The sequence below is a fragment of the Gekko japonicus genome, unplaced genomic scaffold (assembly GCF_001447785.1).
Source record: "Gekko japonicus isolate JY-2015 unplaced genomic scaffold, Gekko_japonicus_V1.1 scaffold535, whole genome shotgun sequence".
Lineage (NCBI taxonomy): Eukaryota > Metazoa > Chordata > Lepidosauria > Squamata > Gekkonidae > Gekko > Gekko japonicus.
This window is the reverse complement of record NW_015163621.1, coordinates 638,388-656,705: the sequence shown is the minus strand read 5'-3', so window position 1 is coordinate 656,705 and position 18,318 is coordinate 638,388. Positions and strand designations below refer to the sequence as shown.

The 18,318-nt window shown below is 45.3% G+C and overlaps 1 protein-coding gene across 1 annotated transcript in view; it reads right to left on the bottom strand.

Annotated features, from left to right (window-relative positions):
* LOC107107195 (connector enhancer of kinase suppressor of ras 2-like) overlaps nucleotides 1-18,318 on the bottom strand; it is a 579,263-nt gene that overhangs the window by 359,757 nt on the left and 201,188 nt on the right. The gene's annotated exons all lie outside the window — the stretch shown is intronic.

Here is an 18,318-nt window from a genome sequence, read left to right as displayed (position 1 = left end):
ACTGCCATCCATCTGAACATTCTCAGCCCCTCCCAGAGGATCCCGCAGGGCATACTTGCTGTGTGTAACACTTGTAGTAACAGAAATATATCACCAGGGACCACCGTCCATGCTCTGTAGTCATCCCCACCACCGCTTAGTGTATTGCCGAAGACGATGTCATCTGCAGTATTCCTTTACAATAAGCCATCATTCAGTCATTTAAAAGCCAAGAAGGTGTCCCTATGAATCGATGACCTCCAAAACGTTCCATTGTTCATCGCCTTGCTCAGGTCTTGCAAGCTGAGGGCCGTGGCTTCCTTGTTTGAGTCAATCCATCTCGTGTGAAGGCTTCCCCATTCTGTAGAACAAAGTCTGAGTCCAATGGCACCATTAAGACCAACAAGGTTTAATTCTGGGTATAAGCGTTCATGTGCATGCACACGTCATCAGATACTTCTGTGCATGCACGTGAAAGCTTATATCCAGAATTAAACCTTGTTCATCTTAAACGTGCCACTGGACTCAAACTTTGTTGTTGCTTCAGACCAACATGGCTACCCATCTGAACCCATTCTGTAGACTGTCCACTGTATGGTGTCCTTAGCGTCCATGGGCACACACTGAGGTGAATGTGCACTAGAGATTTGCCACTCCCACCCAGAGATTTAAGTTCTAGAGACCTTGGGAAAAGAACTGAACCCTGGGGAATGACAGCTGTAGCAACTCACATTAACAAGAAATCCTGGAAAGTTGAATATCAGGACACAGCAGAGACAGTGATTTACTTGGGTCATGGAGCAGAGAACAGAAAATTCCAGGTAAGCAGGGTCAGTTAGAAAAAATGTGAAGTTCATCTGGGGCAAGGTTCAAATTTCAGACTTCAGCGGTTTCTGTATTAGGATATTGAAGTGGAAAAACACAACTTTTTTCTGCTCAGGGAAGGAAGAGGATACATTTTCTCCAGGCTCAAAATTCATTAACAGCTAACATGGTTTTGTGCAAAATGCACTAAAAGACTGAACTTAGAACATTCCAGCCCCAGATGAATGGTTTGAAAAGCTGAGTGTGTGAAAATGGAATCTCTCAATGCAGAGTGCTCCCGGCCAAACCACAAGCCATCATTATCTGTATGCCCTCTTTCAAACAGAATCAGGTATACAGAAAATATTTTTAAAAGCTCATAAACCCCTAGCTTTTCAAAATCAACTATCCCCCTTCAGATATATTTGCATGCAAGCAAAGTTATTTTTACATCCCCCCCAGATCAGGTTGGACACACTAAACAAAGCCTTCAATTTCTCTCCAAATGGGAAAAAGTAAAGAAAGGGTCATAGAATAAGCTACTGGTACAACATAATCCAAAGGAGCTGCAGTGGCTCAAGTGGTTAAGACGCTGCACTGCAGGCTGTGGAAGGTCAGTAGTTCAGCAGTTTGAGACCTGAGTTGGCGCGTGACGGAGTGAGCTCCCGTCTCTAGTTCCAGCTCCTGCCAACCTAGCAGTTCGAAAGCAAGACATTGCAAGTAGATAAATAGGTACCACTTCGGTGGGAAGGTAACAGCGTTCCGTGCGCCTTGGTGTTTTGTCATGCCAGCTACATGACCACGGAAACGTTTTCGGACAGCGCTGGCTCTTCGGCTTTGAAATGGAGATGAGCACCGCAACCCTAGGGTTGGACTCGACTAGCTTTCGAGCAAGGGAACCTTTACCTTTTTTTTTGCAACATAATCCACCAGAGAAATCGTTCATCTGTTTTAGCATCAAAATAAATTCTGAATTACTCATCTCCATTGCTCCATGGATTTGGGAGTTTCTAACTACCTGGCCTCAATCCTGCAATGGAACCAATGCATAAGGATTCCTCTATTGTGCCACTTATTTATTTCCAAATTTTCCATAGAATACTAGGAGTACTTCGATACTGTCTCTAGATCTGGGGATTTTGAATTGCCTTGAACCAGGAATTTGCTATTGGCATGTTTTATTTTCAATTTTTGGACAAAGCACTGTGCAGTTTGCCAAATCTTTCGGTTTCTTCCACTCATTCGTGTCTTTCTCTTCTCCCTGAGGTTACTGGTTCATCTAATGCATTGGTTACTGGATGTCCCATTTCTTGTGATAGTGCTGGCTCACTAGGTGTAATCTACCTTGAGAACCTGTGACAAAGGCAGACTGTAAATAACATAAATAAATAAAACATGTACACATTAGGCATGCTGAGAACACTGTGGCAAACATGCCTGGCACAAAAATATACCATTTAAGCCCTGACCTGGATAGTCCAGGTAAACCCAATCTGGTCAGATCTCAGAAGCTAAACAGGGCCAACCCTGGCAAGTGTTCGAATGGGAGACCTCCAGAGAATACCAGGGCCAGGAGGCCAGAGGCAGGCTATCAAGCCACTTCTCTGAATGTCCTCCGTGCCCCAGTAGGAGTCGCCAGAGGTCACCATGACTCCCAGGAATGGGGGCACACACAGGCACGCATGCACACGAAGGCAAAAATATACACGCCATTCCATAAAACAATGGCACCTGATTTCAACACATGTTTTCGTGAGTCACAGCCTACCTCTTCGGATGGACACATGAACCAGTATTGATCCCCTGTGAGCTGAGCCCCAGACTGGCTCCTCTTGCCTTTGCTGCCAGCGACAGATCCCATGGCAAGCAGCTTTGTGGCTGTGCAACAGCTACAGAGGTAGAGTTTCATTTCTGTCTGCCTTATGCCTGTTTTTGTGACTGCATAGGAGGTAAAGTCTATTTCCCCTCAGGGTCATGGTTTGATGAGATAATCAAATAATTGCCAGTGGGGGGTAGAAAATTCTTATGGATTGTGCAAAACACACACACACACACACACACACACACAAACTGCCACAAATCTAGACTGGCAGCTAGGTTGCCAGGTCCCTCCTGATAACCAGCAGGGGATGGGGGAGACTTAGGAGGAGGAAGGGAAAGGCCTAGGCCTTGTGGCTGGCATCTCACGGGAAGTGACATCATCATGCCAGTGACATACAGGTAACACTCTGGCATTTGGGCAAAAACTCAATGGTAAAGCCAGCTTCTACCATAGAGTTCTTGCCCAAGTGCCAGAGTGTTACCTGTATGTCACTGGCATGATGATGTCACTTCCCGTGAGATGCCAGCCACAAGGCCTAGGCCTTCTCCTGTTAAGTTCCTCCCCCTGCCAGCCCAATGATTGGCGGCTGGGGGTAGGGCCTAGCAGCAGGGGACCCTCGCCTCCACCTGGGGTTCTGGCAACCCTACTGGCAGCTGTGGATGTGTGTCCAACAGATGAAAACAGTAAGACGCCCAAGAAATTATACAGGGATGATATGAGGCAAAGCACCCTCAAGGGTTAATGTGAATATTGGAAGGCTTAGTTCTGCTCACAGGTATTCATTTCTGCAACTACCATCCTTATATCTTTCAAGGCTGGAGACAGAAATGTAGTAATTGGGCATAATCGTGAGAACCTGTGCTCAGTTGTATAACTGGATGGGAGGGGGGAATTAGGGGCAGTTGCCAACATCCTCTGGAAAATATGTTGTCGAAGGCTTTCACGGCCGGAGTTCATTAGTTGTAGATTTTTCGGGCTGTATGGCTGTGGTCTTGTAGCTCCTGACATCTCACCAGCAGCAGTGACTGGCATCCTCAGAGGTGTAACACAGAAAGATGGAGTACTCTCTGTGTCAATGTGAGAAGAAAAATGGTAGGCAGGTAATTTGTATCTACTCAGGAAGGTGGGGGTAGGGCTGAGTCATTATCTTGTAGGAGTTTCCCAGGCTGTGACATGCTAATGGAGGAGTTTTCCTGAGGAGGTTCTTTTGCATATGGATTGGCTGTTGAAATTCTAATCTTATCTGTAGTGCTGTTGTCAGATGTAGAGCATTTTGTGTTTTTCAGGACTGGAAACCATGCTGTCAAGAGATAAGCCTTTAAGAGATGTAAGTAATTGCATGAGTCAGTAAGTTAGTTAAGTTTTAGCTGGATGACGCAGGTCAGCAAAACACAAACCACCTGCTATTAATTACGGCTGCTGTAACTTTGTGCAGCTGTTAGCTGTCAAAACCTTGCTTGACTAAGAGATCTTTGACAACTTCTGGTGTAGATCGCCATGTGTAGACCACTGATTGGTTTATCAATTAGTTTGACAGCTGAATGACCATTTAGCTGGGAGCCAGGCACAGCAAAAGAAGGCTACTCGTGGCTTGTTGCCCCAAGTCGGTTGCCAGAAGCCAGAGAGAGAGCTTTCAAGGCAAGAATGCTGCATCTGCTCAGAACAATTCAGGAGTGAGAAGCTAGGAGTCTTGCAGGAGGATTCCATACACCCTTCCAGGTGAAGCGACGGGTAAGACAGACGGCAACCTTGGATAGAGGGCTGTTGAGCAGGAAGGAGGAATGGCTAATTCCTTGGCACCAGTTCTGCTCCTTGAACTACTGATGCTTAGAGCAATCAGCTCAGGTCTAGTAACATAGATAGTGAGTTACTACTTGTTCCTCTGTTTGGTCCTTTGTACACTCCCTTTTCCCCTTACCAGTGTGTTTTATTGTTTTATTGCTTTTGTAATAAACTTAATCTGTTTTTTTTAATTTGGATTGAGTCACTAACCCATGTACCACGCCTATGCTACCAATTAGAGTTTAAGAACTACAAGCCTTTATTGTCTATTGCTTCTACTGTGCTGGTTAGAATGACCCTGGTTTAAAGAGATATAGCCTGGTGTCTCTGTGGCAGCCCTGAGAGTGGGGTGGTAGCACTGAGACAGAAGGGCTGGGTCGTGACACATGCCATATTTATTTTTAAACTCTCTTCTTTCCTGTTGAAGTTGTGCTTATTTTTATGAATTTCAATGGCTTCCCTGTGTAATCTGACATGGTAATTGGATGTGTTGTCCAGCCTTTCAGTGTCTTGGAATATGATGCTGTGTACTGTTTGAGTTAGGCTATGTTCAGCCATTGCTGATTTTTGTGCAGCGTTTTACCAATGTACATCATGCAGACGTTGAAGCGTATATTGGTAAAACACTGCACAAAAAGAATTTTGGTAAAATGAAATGTACATTCTTCTTTGCAGATCTTTATCAAAGGACGTGTGCACATCAAGAAGGAACTGAAACTGGAAGCACACTGTGCATGCTCCAATTCTGTAATTAGTTTTAGAAATTCTCCTAGTTAAACTGGGGTTTAGGGAGAGGAAGGCAGGGAAGAATGAAACCATCAGAAATTAATGAATAAGGGGGGAAATGCTTGTTCTCTGGTTTGCTGTCTCTCTCTCTCTCTATATATATATGTATTTAAATGCCAGAAACGTCTTGAAAAATAAGCAAAACTATTTATTCATTTTGACACCCTGGAAACAATGCCCAAGTAGCCTCTGTTTTCTGCCCCACATGGGGACTATGAATTTTGAGTGATACTGGAGGTAGATTTAAATTACAGCCAGCTTTTATATTTCCACAGGAAGACAAGCTATGCTTCTCTGCCTCTGCCGTCTTTGGGCAACCTGAGATTTTTCTACCAAACATGGCTTAACCTAATTAAGTTTACACAAAGCATCCCCCATTGCATTTTTAAATTATTACAAGCAGCAAACTGGGGCTCTTTCATCACACCCAGCACCATCCTTTTTCTCCCCGCACCCCAACCTCCTTTTCACTTCTGATTCTTTGCTGTTGTCTGATATAGATGTTTGAGGATCCCAAAATGCTTATTCACTTTCGGAGGCTTTTTAGCCTAGTCTTAATTAAGATATTGCCCTATTACTTTTGGATGTCTTGAAAAACATGGATTGGTTCTGCAACCTGTATAAAGTCTTCCAACAATGAAAACCTTTTTTTGTTTTTCAAGAGACTCTCTGCCCTGTGGAGAACACAATAAAATTCCACCCAGAAATACATATTTCAGATGACAAATATTGAGCAGGAATTCTGAGTCTGGTCTGAAGAAGTCTGTTTCATTTTTCTTTTTTCTTTTTACTGCAGGCAAGCAGCTAACACACGGGAATATTTGGAGCTTATCTGTGACATGGTGAAGTTCTCCTTAATTGACATGCAGTGAGCCTCCCTGCCATGTAGTTATTTCAACAGGTCTCCCAAGCGCAACGCAGCATGAGCCCGAAAAGGTTTCAGAAGTGGTCGAGTAAAGCTGTCTCAAATTCCAATTTGGACATATAGCAGCAGTTTTCCTCACCCAGTAAGAGAGACAAAGAGGTGGCTAGCTTGAGGCCCCCAGGTGCAACAGAATGGCCATTTTGCAAAACTTATATTCTGGGCTAGGCAGAACTAGTGATGAGTGGATTTTCCCCATGCCGTCCCTTCCTCCCCTCAAATTTGTCTCCATGCTGAGTTTCATTCATCAATTCTGCTTTAAATAGGGACATTTCTAAAATTAATTCTGGAATCCTACTGTGTGAAGTATGCCGTGGCTTTCACTTCCTTCAATTCAATTCTACACAATGCACACTGATACACTGCTCCAAAAAACACAAATCTCAGTTTCTTCTTGGGGACAGGATTTTACTGATCCACAACACATGCTCCGAGGGAAGAAAAGAATTTTGACCAAACTATACATTAAAACTGCTTTTCACTTTAAGATTGCTTTTCATCAGTATTTGACCAATGCCTACTGCTAGCACTGGTGTGTGTGTGTGGGGGGGGGGGAAGCAGTGGGAAATCTACAGGAACTGAAGAAGCCGAAAAGCTGCAACCAATTCCACATGCATTTGTGTTCTGCACAAACATTTTAAAAGATGTACTTTGAAAACAATACTAGGTAATCCAGAACTCCACAATCCAGGAAGAAATTTGGAGAAGGAGATTTGTGGAAGCATCCGTAGGTGAAATCTGGTAGTCAGGACTTTCCCCAACATGGTCCTCATCAGTGAATTACCTCCTGGTGACCAACAGTTCAATCCAAGAAAGACTCTTGTCCTCATGAACCCTGAGTATTCTGTATCACATGGAGGATGGAGGCGGCTCTTGTTGTCTCATTAAGTCTTCTGCAACATGGGGCTTTTTAAGATGGGTATATTTTGGGGTAGGAAGAGAAATTTCAGTAGTATATTCATTTTTATAGTCGGTATTCTGCCTATTAGTGATTCATCTTTGTAAATCTTTCCTAATGTCTTCCAGAAATTTATAATAATTATCTTCAATAAGTGTACTATTCCTATTGGATGTTGTAATTCCTAGATATTTAATTTTCTTCACTATCTCTACTTCTGTGGTCTTTTGTATTTCTTTGATCACACTAGGTGTGCAGTTTTTTGTGATTTTAGGTTTTTTTCAAGTTGCTTTTTAACCCTTAAATTTTTTTAAAAGCCCCAAAATTCTTTACTCAGATGGATAAGATTATAAAAAAGTTTATTTGGCACCCCAAAAGAGCTAGGATTAAATGGAAATCGCATCAGGACAGGAAAGAAAGAGGAGGCTTCAGTTTACCCAGCTGTAAGCTATACTATCAGGCAACGGTACTTAGTTGGTTAAAAGAGTGGATAAACCTGGAAAACATAAGAACTCTGAACTTAGAAGGGCATGACTTAAGTATGGGCTGGCATGCATACGTGTGGTATGGGAAGGATAAGATACACGCCAATTAGGGTTGCCAAGTCCAAATTAACTTACCTTGGGGGAGTCCCGCGCCGTCCCAGGAGTCTGTGTGCGCAGGCAAATTGCTCGCGCCACCACGATGACACCACACGGAAGTGACGTCATCGCATCGGCACGTTGGGGGGGCACTAGGATTCGAGGGAAAACCATAGAGTTTTCCCTCAAATCATAGAGCGTCCCGCCTCCAACGTGGCCAGTGTGATGATGTCAACTTTGGGTGACATCATCACACTGGGGACATGTGCCGGAAGGGGGTGGAGTTTCCCCCGGGGCCCGATTTGCTGGCGTCGGGTAACGGGCCTCTCGGGCGGAGGTTTACCCCCCCCTGGGAACGGGCCCCCTGGGCGGAGGTTTACCCCCCCCCCCCCGGGGGACTTGGCAAGCCTAACTCCAGTTTTGGACACCACATGATAAGAGGAGCACTAGCACGTGTTTGGAATGAAATAAAAGAAAGATACTACCACAAGGTTCCAAAGTGGGTTTCCCCACTAGAAGCGTTTATAAAACCATCTCTAGTCAATGCCAGCGATAGAGAAAATTATGAAGTGCTGTTGGATGAGAATAACAAATTAAAGTCAGAGGAAAGTTTATTAACTCTTTATAAGATTAAATTAACTTGGTGGGAAGTAACACAATTGCAATCTAGCTATACTAAGGATGCAATAATAGGCTTTCAAGAATCTAAAACCCAATTAGATAAGATTTGGTTATCAGCAAGCGATAAAATGATCCAGAAACTATATAAATTCTTATTAGAAGAGTATGTACAAGATGAAGCCGTCAATCCAACGATGGTAACATGGATGAAAGACCTAGGCCACACAATTGATATAGATAAATGGACAATTACTTGGAAATCATTAAAATATATGAGAGCCATTAATTATAAAGAAAACATCTATAAAGTATATCATAGGTGGTACTGGTCTCCAGATAAGATAGCTAAGTGTAATTCATCACTATCTTAAAACTGTTGGAAATGTAAAGTGTAGGAACCTTTTTTCACATGTGGTGGCGGTGTGAAAGAGTATACAGCTACTGGAAAATGGTGCAGAAGTTGATTTGAGAAATTATGAACACTGACTCTGTCCCCAGAAATAGCATTATCAAATATGATTCCAGAAGGTTATAAGCAGAACAAAAGATATATTTTAACATATATGTTAACAACTGCTAGAATTTTGTTAGCCAAATTTTGGAAGCAAGAAAGACTCCCCACAAGAGAAGATATGATTTGTAAGTTATTAGAGATAGCTGAGATGGATAAGTTAAGCTTAATGTTACAAGGAAAAGATGATAATATTTTTTATGTAAGATGGACGCGTCTGTATAAATGGATAAATAAGATATGGAAAACATAGACTCAATTGTATATATATGTAAAGTATGCAACTTGATACACAACTGGAAAATGGATAGATAAATCGTTTTTTAAAAAAAGTCTTCTGCAACATGAAGAAGACTTATGGGTATGAAGGGCCAGTTTCTTACTTCACACTGGGATTTGAGGACATTTGGCAGCAGCTACCAAGAATTCTTCCCAACCTGCTACTTTCATATGCCTTCAAAGCAGTGTGATATGACCTTCTGAACCATACCATGTCTTGGGTTCTTTGTGAGAAAGGTTCTATAGCACCCAATGTGGCACTCATTGTCCCCTCTCCTGCCACCTGCCGAGTGTTTTTAAAAAGTGGGCCTGGCCATGTGGGACTCTTACCCCACAAGGCTTTTAATTGATCATTAGATATTTCATTGGCTGTGCAGTTTTTTTAAAACATTGCTTTGGCTTCAGCAGACATCGCAGCACAAGAAACGTCAGCATGTGACTGAAGGTAAGTTACGGCAGCCATTTTGTGGCTGGCTCCGCCTCCTGCAACAGGCATTTTGTGGCAACCAGAATTCCAAAGGTGCTCACAGGCTCAAAAAGGTTGAGGACCCCTGTCCTATAAGGTGGCTTTGGCATGCACTCACTTCACAGTCTAGACCCTCAGAAGCAGCCCAAAACAGTGTTTTCTAGCATCTGCAATGCACAGCACAGAGAAGCTGACCCTTCTCAGAGTCCTGTGTGAGTATGAGAATTCAGGTGGGTCTGAAGGTATCACTGAGAGGGCAATTTGTTAACAAGAAGCATGACTGGCCCTGATCAGTGTCTAGGGAGGAGACCACCTGGGAACTGTAGATATGCCACTTTAAATTCCAATGAAGGAAAGCAGGATACAAATTAGAACTCATTTCAAATTTCTCATCTCTGCTTATTTTTTTCAACCTGGAAATAAATCTGTTTCTACTTCGCATCTCCCTTGTGCAAACTGAATCTGTGATTCATAATTTCCATGCCATTTTCCATTTCCTCACATTGAACTTTTCCTGTTCAATGTACGCCTTAACATTTGTTGTGCATCAAATCAGCATTACACATTATCATATGCATGAAATGATATACATTGTACCTATAAATGCCGTATAAATCACTCCTTAAAAGCCATGCCTATGTACATGCAACAACAACAAAAACACCCGTCTACTAACCAACTATGAAAAGTGGAGACTCGAAATGGGCTACCAGAAGTATGAACAAATATGGTGGTGAAAAGTGCCATCGAGTCACAGCTGACTTAGGGTTTTCAAGGCAAGATGCATTAGAAGTGGCTGGCCATTGCCTGCCTCTATATAAGACCACACAAAAGAGGACATGAACCAATTATAAACAAAAGCAAACTCTGTAACTCATGCTACCCTTGTATGGCACTTAAGAAGCTCAAAAATGGCAGGTTGCTTAAGGCTGCCCAGGGAGATCATGGATGAGCTGTGATTTGGGCCATGGTCACACGGCAAGTGGGGTTTGATTCCCCACTCCTCCTCTTACACCTGGCTGGATGACCTTGGGCAAGCCATAGTTCTGAGAAGAGCTGTCCGTGAAAAAGAACAGTTTCTGTCAAGAGCTCTCTCAGCCCCACCTACCTCACAGGGTGTCTGTTGTGGGGAGGGGAAGGAAGAGGAGTTTGTAAGCTGCTCTGAGACTCCCTTGGGTAGTGAAGGGTGGGGTATAAATCCAATCTCTTCTTCTTCTTATCCCAATTTGTTCTCATGATAGATTTGATTGGGAATATTTTTTTCCAGGTTGGGATGACCACACATTCCTCCCTGAACTGTTTGCATTACACAATGAGGCTCTGGGCACCCAGATAGTCGTGCCGCTGCTTGGGTGGCACAGAAAAATTGGCTTTGTCCATGTGCATATACACATGGCCGAATCACCACTCTCACTGGGACTCGCTGTACTCCCTTGTTCTTGGAGGTTCCCCCCCCCCCAACAGCAAACAAAATTAACCAGTGACATACAACTGAACACTGGAGTCTATCTGTGTGCTTGAACGTTTATACATTGAATTTATTCAGTGCAGGATTGCTCATGTGCACAACGACGGAAGCTTGTAAAAAAAAAAAACATAGCGAGGATGTTCAGATGATCTAATTGTGATCATTGCAAGAGATGGCTGTCCAGATCGGTGAAATCGCAGATTCAAAGCGCAAATATCCGGAAAGTACTTGATTTTCCGGGTGTAGGAAAACTCGCTAGGGAACCGGGAGGATTGTGCGAGTGAGCCCACTTTGATGCAGGAGACAGATGCAGCCGTCTGATCAGCAATTTTAAATGCGAGAGGGAACAGTGGTGAAACCTGATCAAAATGACCGTGTGACCATGGCCTTGAACTGAGGACCCCAGAGAACCACTTGCCAAGCTTGTGCCTTGCTTGTCATGGAGTCTGTGGCCTCAAGGGTTAATTGCTTCGCTTTCCTTCCTTCCCTAGGCTGTTCATCCTTCTGGCTAAAAGGAGGCGGTGATGGGAGTGTGTGAGTAATACAAAATTAGAGTCCATTGGCACCTTTAAGACCAACAAAGGTTTATTCAAGGTACGAGCTTTCGTGCACAAGGCACACTTTTTCAAATACATTGGAATGGTGTGTAAGGTTCAAACTTATAGACAGGGAAATTAACATGTAACATGATGATGTTTGAGATATGCAAAGTCCAAAATAACAAGCTAAGGTTATACAGTCAACAGCTATAAAACAATAAATGGCTGCGATCATACGCACAATTAGACCCACCAGGGGTGCAAATGTGGGCGGATTTAAAGGGCACGATCAGACAGCAACATCTGGGAAGCACCCCGCAGCCATCAGCAACCTGTTCTGCTCTGCCGCAGAAAGCTGACTTAAAAGACAACGGGGAAAATTAAGTAGAAAACGGGTTGCCACAGGTGGACTTTCCCCTGTCTGATCACTCCAGTGTGCTCTCATGGCGTCAGGATGGTCTCATCAGGCCATCTCGACTCCGTGCCATTGTTCCCCCCCCCCCAGCATGCACATCATTGCAAACCCCATAGGGAGCCCTCAGTGCGGAAATGCGATCCATCGATTCCTTGTTTAAGTGCATCGGAAACAAATGGGGGGGGGAACCCGACTCACCCGCGGTTGCGTCTGATTACGCAGTGGCGGGCTATGTGATCATGCAACTGCAGGTCAAATTCCTCCGGAGGAAATAGCCTTGCTTCCCCTCCACTCCATCTGGTACATGTGACCACAACCAAATAGCAGATAAATGTCCAAAGGTGTCTTTTCTAATAGTGAGACATTTATCTGCTATTCGGACATATTTATTGCTTTATAGCTGTTGACCTTGCAACCTTAGCTTATTATTTTGGACTTTGCATATCTTAAACATCATCATGTTACATGTTTATCCTCCCTGCAGGTCCTTCAACAACGTAGAGGGTTCACCCTGGCCAGATGCAACGCCATGCCGTCCGCCATCTTATTTGGCAGATTCAATAAGGTTTCTCAGCTGGCCAGATACTGCCCATGCAGAAAGAAATGTGTGGAATCTATCGCTCATGTTCTCCTGCATTGTAACCTGTACATGGACATAAGGATCACATATTTACAATCTCTTTTAACCAGTATGGGTGTTTGTTCTGATGCTCTTAAGGTGAATAGACTTTTAAGAGATCTCTGCCCGGATATCACAGAGAAGGTGGCTAAGTTTCTCTGTTTGGCTTTAAAGCTGTACCAAAGGTTCTTTTAGAATTCTTATATATGTGCTTTTAACTGGTTTTAAAATGTATAAATGGTTCTGATAATTTATGCCAATAAAGGCTCACTTGACTTGACATGTTAATTTCCCTGTCTATAAGTTTGAACCTTACACACCATTCCAATGTATTTGAAAAAGTGTGCCTTGCGCATGAAAGCTTGTACCTTGAATAAACCTTTGTTGGTCTTAAAGGTGCCACTGGACTCTAATTTTGTATTACTGCTTCAGACCAACATGGCTACCCACCTGGATCTCTCTTCATGAGTATGTGTGAGTCGACTTATGCAGTGCCTGGGAAATGCGTGATCTCAGCACCTACTTCGACCTTGGATGCAGGGAATTTCTAGATAGCAGGTGTGGGGGCACGGTGTATTAGGGAATTTTGGACCTTTGGCGGGCTGAATGTGGACAGTGATTGGGTAGTGAGCTTTAGGGGGGGGGTGCTGCATAGTGGATAGGTTCTGTCCTGACACCTGGGTGTCAGTTCTGACACAGAACATCTCTACGCTTGGAGCCTGTTTCACTTCTCAAGGTGCTACCTGGAGGTTAGTAATCCTATTTCCAGAGCCTAGTGGATACAAAGTACTTTAGATTTCTGATGCTTTACAGAAACTGTAGACATTTGGACAAAATTACTCCAACGGTTCTCAATGGCAAAGCACCTACTTTGCATGCAGAAGGTCCCAAGTTTGGTCCTTTCTGTTCCTTTAAAACATCTCACCAAGAGGGGCCTCTCTTAGCCCAAGTTCCTGCCAAGTGTTGACAAGATGGACCGATCATCTGAGACTCTGTATGAGTCAACTTCAGATATAAGCCTTAAAGCAAAATACTCCCATTTTTAGAAGCTTCCTGTCCAATCCTGTGTATTCCTCTTCTCTCTCGACCAACTCAGGGCTACTAAAACTGTCAATTTCAGCCCCACCCTAAGCAGGTGCGTGCATCTAAAATGCCATCAAGTCACAGCTGACTTATGGTGACCCCACAGGGTATTCAAGGCAAGAGACAAACAGAGCTGGTTAGCCACTGCCTGCCTCTGCATAGCAACCCTGGACTTCCTTCATGGTCTCCCATCCGAGTATTAACTGGAACTGACCCTGTTTAACTTTTGAAAACTGACAAGAAGAAGAAGAGATTGGATTTATACCCCGCCCTTCACTACCCAAAGAGTCTCTGAGTGGCTTACAGACTCCTTTCCCTTCCCCTCCCCACAACAGACACCCTGTGAGGTAGGTGGGGCTGAGAGAGCTCTGAAAGAAACGGCTCTTTTTCAAGGACAGCTGTGCCAGAACTATGGCTTGCCCAAGGTCATCCAGCCAGGTACAAGTGGAGGAGTGGGGAATCAAACCCGGCTCTCCCAGATTAGAGTCCGCGCACTTAACCACTACAACAAACTGGCTCTCAAGGTAAGGCTAACCTGTGCTATCCATGTCAGGGCACTCTCAGGAGGATGCCATACAAACTCCAACTTGGAGTGCCCACTAACCAAATGGCACTAATTGATCCAGAGACAGAAGTCAGGTCTTAAGATTTGATAAATACAGCTAACCTCAAACCATCAGACAGCTATTCCTCTGGTTTTGTTTTTTGTACAAAATGGACCTTGTTGTGCATGTTCTCAGCACCAGCTCTTCCCTCGCACAATATTTCAACTGATTCCATTCCATTAGTGTTTCTGCAGTTAGTACTTTTATTTGCATCCATAAAAGTTAATGCCTGCTCTATTTTCTTAGTGCTTACACCTAGGAAATTTTCTCTTTAGTTGCCACTTTCCTGTACACTGGAAAAAAGGGGGGTAAGGAAACACCAGACAGGTTGTTGATTTCCACCCCCCCTTCCTGGCGCACGAGCTCTCTCCCCCCCCCAATTTGCAACCATGCTTTTTCTACATGGAAGAACGAAAGGGAAGAACAGTTATGGGGAAGGAAAGATACTGGGGAGAGAACGGGCAGGGAAGAGAATGACAGGCTGGGAAGAAGGGAGGAGGAAATCACAGCAGACATTCATATCCCTCTTTTTAAGCATCTTTCTTCCTGATCCATTTTTAAGGAACAAGCTGATTCCTTAATAAACCCCACACGCCCAACTACACAAAAACTGTGTTCCTCCTTTGGGTAAAATGTGCTTGGCTGTACACTAGAATAATATACATGAATGTCATTTTTAGCAGCGACAGGGGCTAAACAGTTTAAGAAAGGGGAAATAACCCTGCCCGTTTTCTTCTGTGCTTTTTGCCCGTGGACTCCCCACTATAAAGACTGTAAAGACTTTGTTCTCGTGGCCCTTTCTTGCATGCCCAGGGAAATGCTGATTGCCACTTTGAGGTCAGGAAGCAATTTTTTCCTCCAGGCCAGTTTGGCCAGGGATCCTGGTGTGTGTGTGTGTGTGTGTTTTGTGTGTCATCCTCTGGGTATAGAACATTGATCATTGAGGGTGTGGAGGGGGAGGTATTTGTGAATTTCCTGCATTGTGCAGGGGGTTGGACTACATGACCCTGGAGCTCCCTTCCAACTCTATGACTCTCTGATTCTAAGACAGCCGGTGTGGTGTAGTGGTTAGGAGTGCTGGGCTAGGATCTGGGAGACCCAGGTTCAAATCCCCACTTGTGCCAGGGAAGCCCGCTGGGTGACCTTGGGCCAGTCGCACTCTCTCAGCCTAGCCTACCTCACAGGGTTGTTGCAAGGATAAAACGGAGGAGAGGAGAATGACATAAGCCACTCTGGGTCCCCATTAGGGAGAAAGGCAAGGTATAAATGGATTAAGTAAATGGCATCATAGCACACATTTGGTTGGGGATCTGTGACCTTTTCTTACAGCCAGTTTGGATCAGACCCACAGAACTGGAGTGGAAGGGGAGGAGGGGCACTGTTCCCCAAGAAGGGCGACGTCTACTGAGGAAAGAGCAGGGGGGGACAGGCTGAACTCTCCCACTCTGGCACCCTGACCCCGTGATGGCTGCTTTGCAAAGGGCATACCGGGATGCCCGATCAAAGATCTCAAATATAATGTGAAGTCTGCCTCCCTCCTCCATCTTGACTGGATGATGTCTTAGAGAACTGCTCACTGAATGTGCTGGCCAGCTTTGGCCCTTCTGCGGAAAAGCCAGGGTGACTGTAGTGGACAAAACGGTGGGTTTTGATTGGGGAGTCCACCGTCCACCGTCCAGAGATTCTCTCCCAGGGTCCAGAGATTCTCTCCCAGGGTCCACCACCCAGAGTCCACCGTCCAGAGATTCTCTCCCAGGGTCGTTCTGAAGATAATAGGATAGCAACAGTTGTGGATAGTTTCATGATGCTGGAAAGTGCCATCAAGTCACCGGCCACCTTTCATGGGGTATCCAAGGCAAGAGACGAGCAGAGGTGGTTTGCCGCTGTCTGCCTCTGCCTACCAACTCTGGACTTCCTTGGGGTCTCTCATCCAAGTACAAACCAGGACTGAGCCTGCTTAGCTTCTGATATCTAACAAGATCGGGCGAGCCTGGGCCACCCGGGTCAGGGCTGCAGATGGTTTAGACGACAAAAAAAAAAATCGTAAGCTCAGTGCAAAGTGCTTTCCTTTCAACTGAACTTTGCCAAACAAAGTAAAACCAAACCCAACCTTGAATCCCTTCCCTTCCTATAACCTCAGGCGAGAAGACACATAACAACTGATCAGGGCAGCGCCCACTACCTGCAATGTTCCCAGTAGGGTTGGTTGCCATTTCCAGGGGTCTTGTTTGAGTAAAAAGGGCCCCAGTCACACGGCCAGAGGTCATTTCGGGGGGGATCATGGGGGATCGCAATTCCCCCGGGTGAGGTGCGGGGGGCGGGGCACACAACAAAGCCCCGCCCTCTGCTTCCGGCCGCCCCACTTCCGGCCCTCATTCAGCCAGGAGGAGGCAGGAGAAGAGGGAGGGTAAGTTGCTTCCTCCCCGCCTCTCCCCACCCCTGCCTGCCTGGGGCCAGGGAGGGCCTTGGCAGGGCTTCCTCGCACTCCCGCCGGCCTTGCAGGTCCACCGCCGGGCCCTTGATGTCAGGGGGTGTGGCATATGCTAATGAGTTCCCCTAGCTCTTTTTCTACGAAACGACCCCTGCACACGGCAAAGTTGCCGTGGGAGAGGCACGGATGGTGGGCGGATTATCCGGGCTCGATCACAACAGATGCCCGTGGTGTGATCGCGCCGGTTCCCGGTTCGTGGCATTCCTCTCTGGTCCCTTGTTTACCCGCCGACGCTGAGGGAAGGACCTGTGGTGTGCCGCTGGTGCATCTGATCATGTAATCGCGGCTCAAACACCGCCAGGGCAATTAGCCACGCCTCCCCCCTGTGACAGGGGCCACGGTAAAGGTAAAGGTTTCTCTTGCTCGAAAGCCAGTAAATCTGCATGTTGCCCTAGTGACATGCAAGAGTGATTATAAATATCAGAAGCATCATGGTTAGTAAATGCTCCTGTTGGTGGATTCCTGGTACTCAAGAGCATAAAGTCTGAAAAGGACTAGAAAGTCATAGGCAAGCAGTTTCCAGCCAAACCATTAACAGATCGACAGGGGCTCCCGTTTTGGCGTGTGGGGGTGAAGGCAGTATTACAGGGAAAACCCTTAAAAAAAAAAAAAACAAGAGTCTTCTGTAGCAGCAGGTTCCAGCCCTTGAATTAATGACCCATCCTGTGAACTGAAGCAAGTGTGAAATGGATTAGGTGCTCACAACTCTGTGATAGCAGTGGTCACTCCAGACTCCGGGAAACTGTTAAATAGGCAGGAGTGCTTGGCCTAATTAATTACACCACCAGCCCATGGCAAATTCAAAGCACAGGCGAAAGCAAAAGGAGGGGACCTGTCACTTTTATAGCACTCGAGCCACCACAGAATTCTACACCATGCTTCTAAAATAAGGACATTTCCAAGAAAAGTGAATTACAACTTCCTTACTAATTATCCCAATACAGAAAGCCCACTGTTTCTACAGTGAGAGGATCCTGCGCATCATTCCAGTTTTAATATACGTGCTGCCAAAGCGAGCACAGGGATGACACACAAATTTGTGAAGCGTTCCATATTTTAACACCATGAAACTCGTGTTGGACCAATTTCACACAAGAGCTGTGCCGCGGTTGCACCTCCCTTTGCCCCGCTTCTCTTGGTCAATTTCCCACTCGAAGCTGCGCGGCCACGTTTTGACCCACGGCTTCGCCCAATCTTCCCTGCAGTTTCCCCTGGTTTTCCCCGCAATGGTCCTGAGGATCACGAAACCGCGGGGAAAATCGGGCGAAGCTGCGGGTCAAAACGTGGCCACGCAGCTTCGAGTGGGAAATTGGCCAATAAAAGCGGGGCAAAGGGAGGCGCAACCGCAGCACAGCTCTTGTGTGAAATCGGTGTTGGTCTCTCAGGTGCTCCTGGACTCAAATCTAACTGTTCTACTGCAGATCAACACAGCCACCCTCTGAAACCGTCTTCATGAGAAGTCCCCATTACCCAAAATGGTGGGAAGTTGGGTCATAAACACAGGTACAATCTGTGTAATGTATATACTTGATTCTTCTTAATACATGTACTGAGTAATTCTCATGTTGCATTCAATTCATGCACAGCTGAACATGTTTGCCCAGGTAACCGGTTGCCAGTTTTATTTGCAAAGAGAAGAAGAAGAAG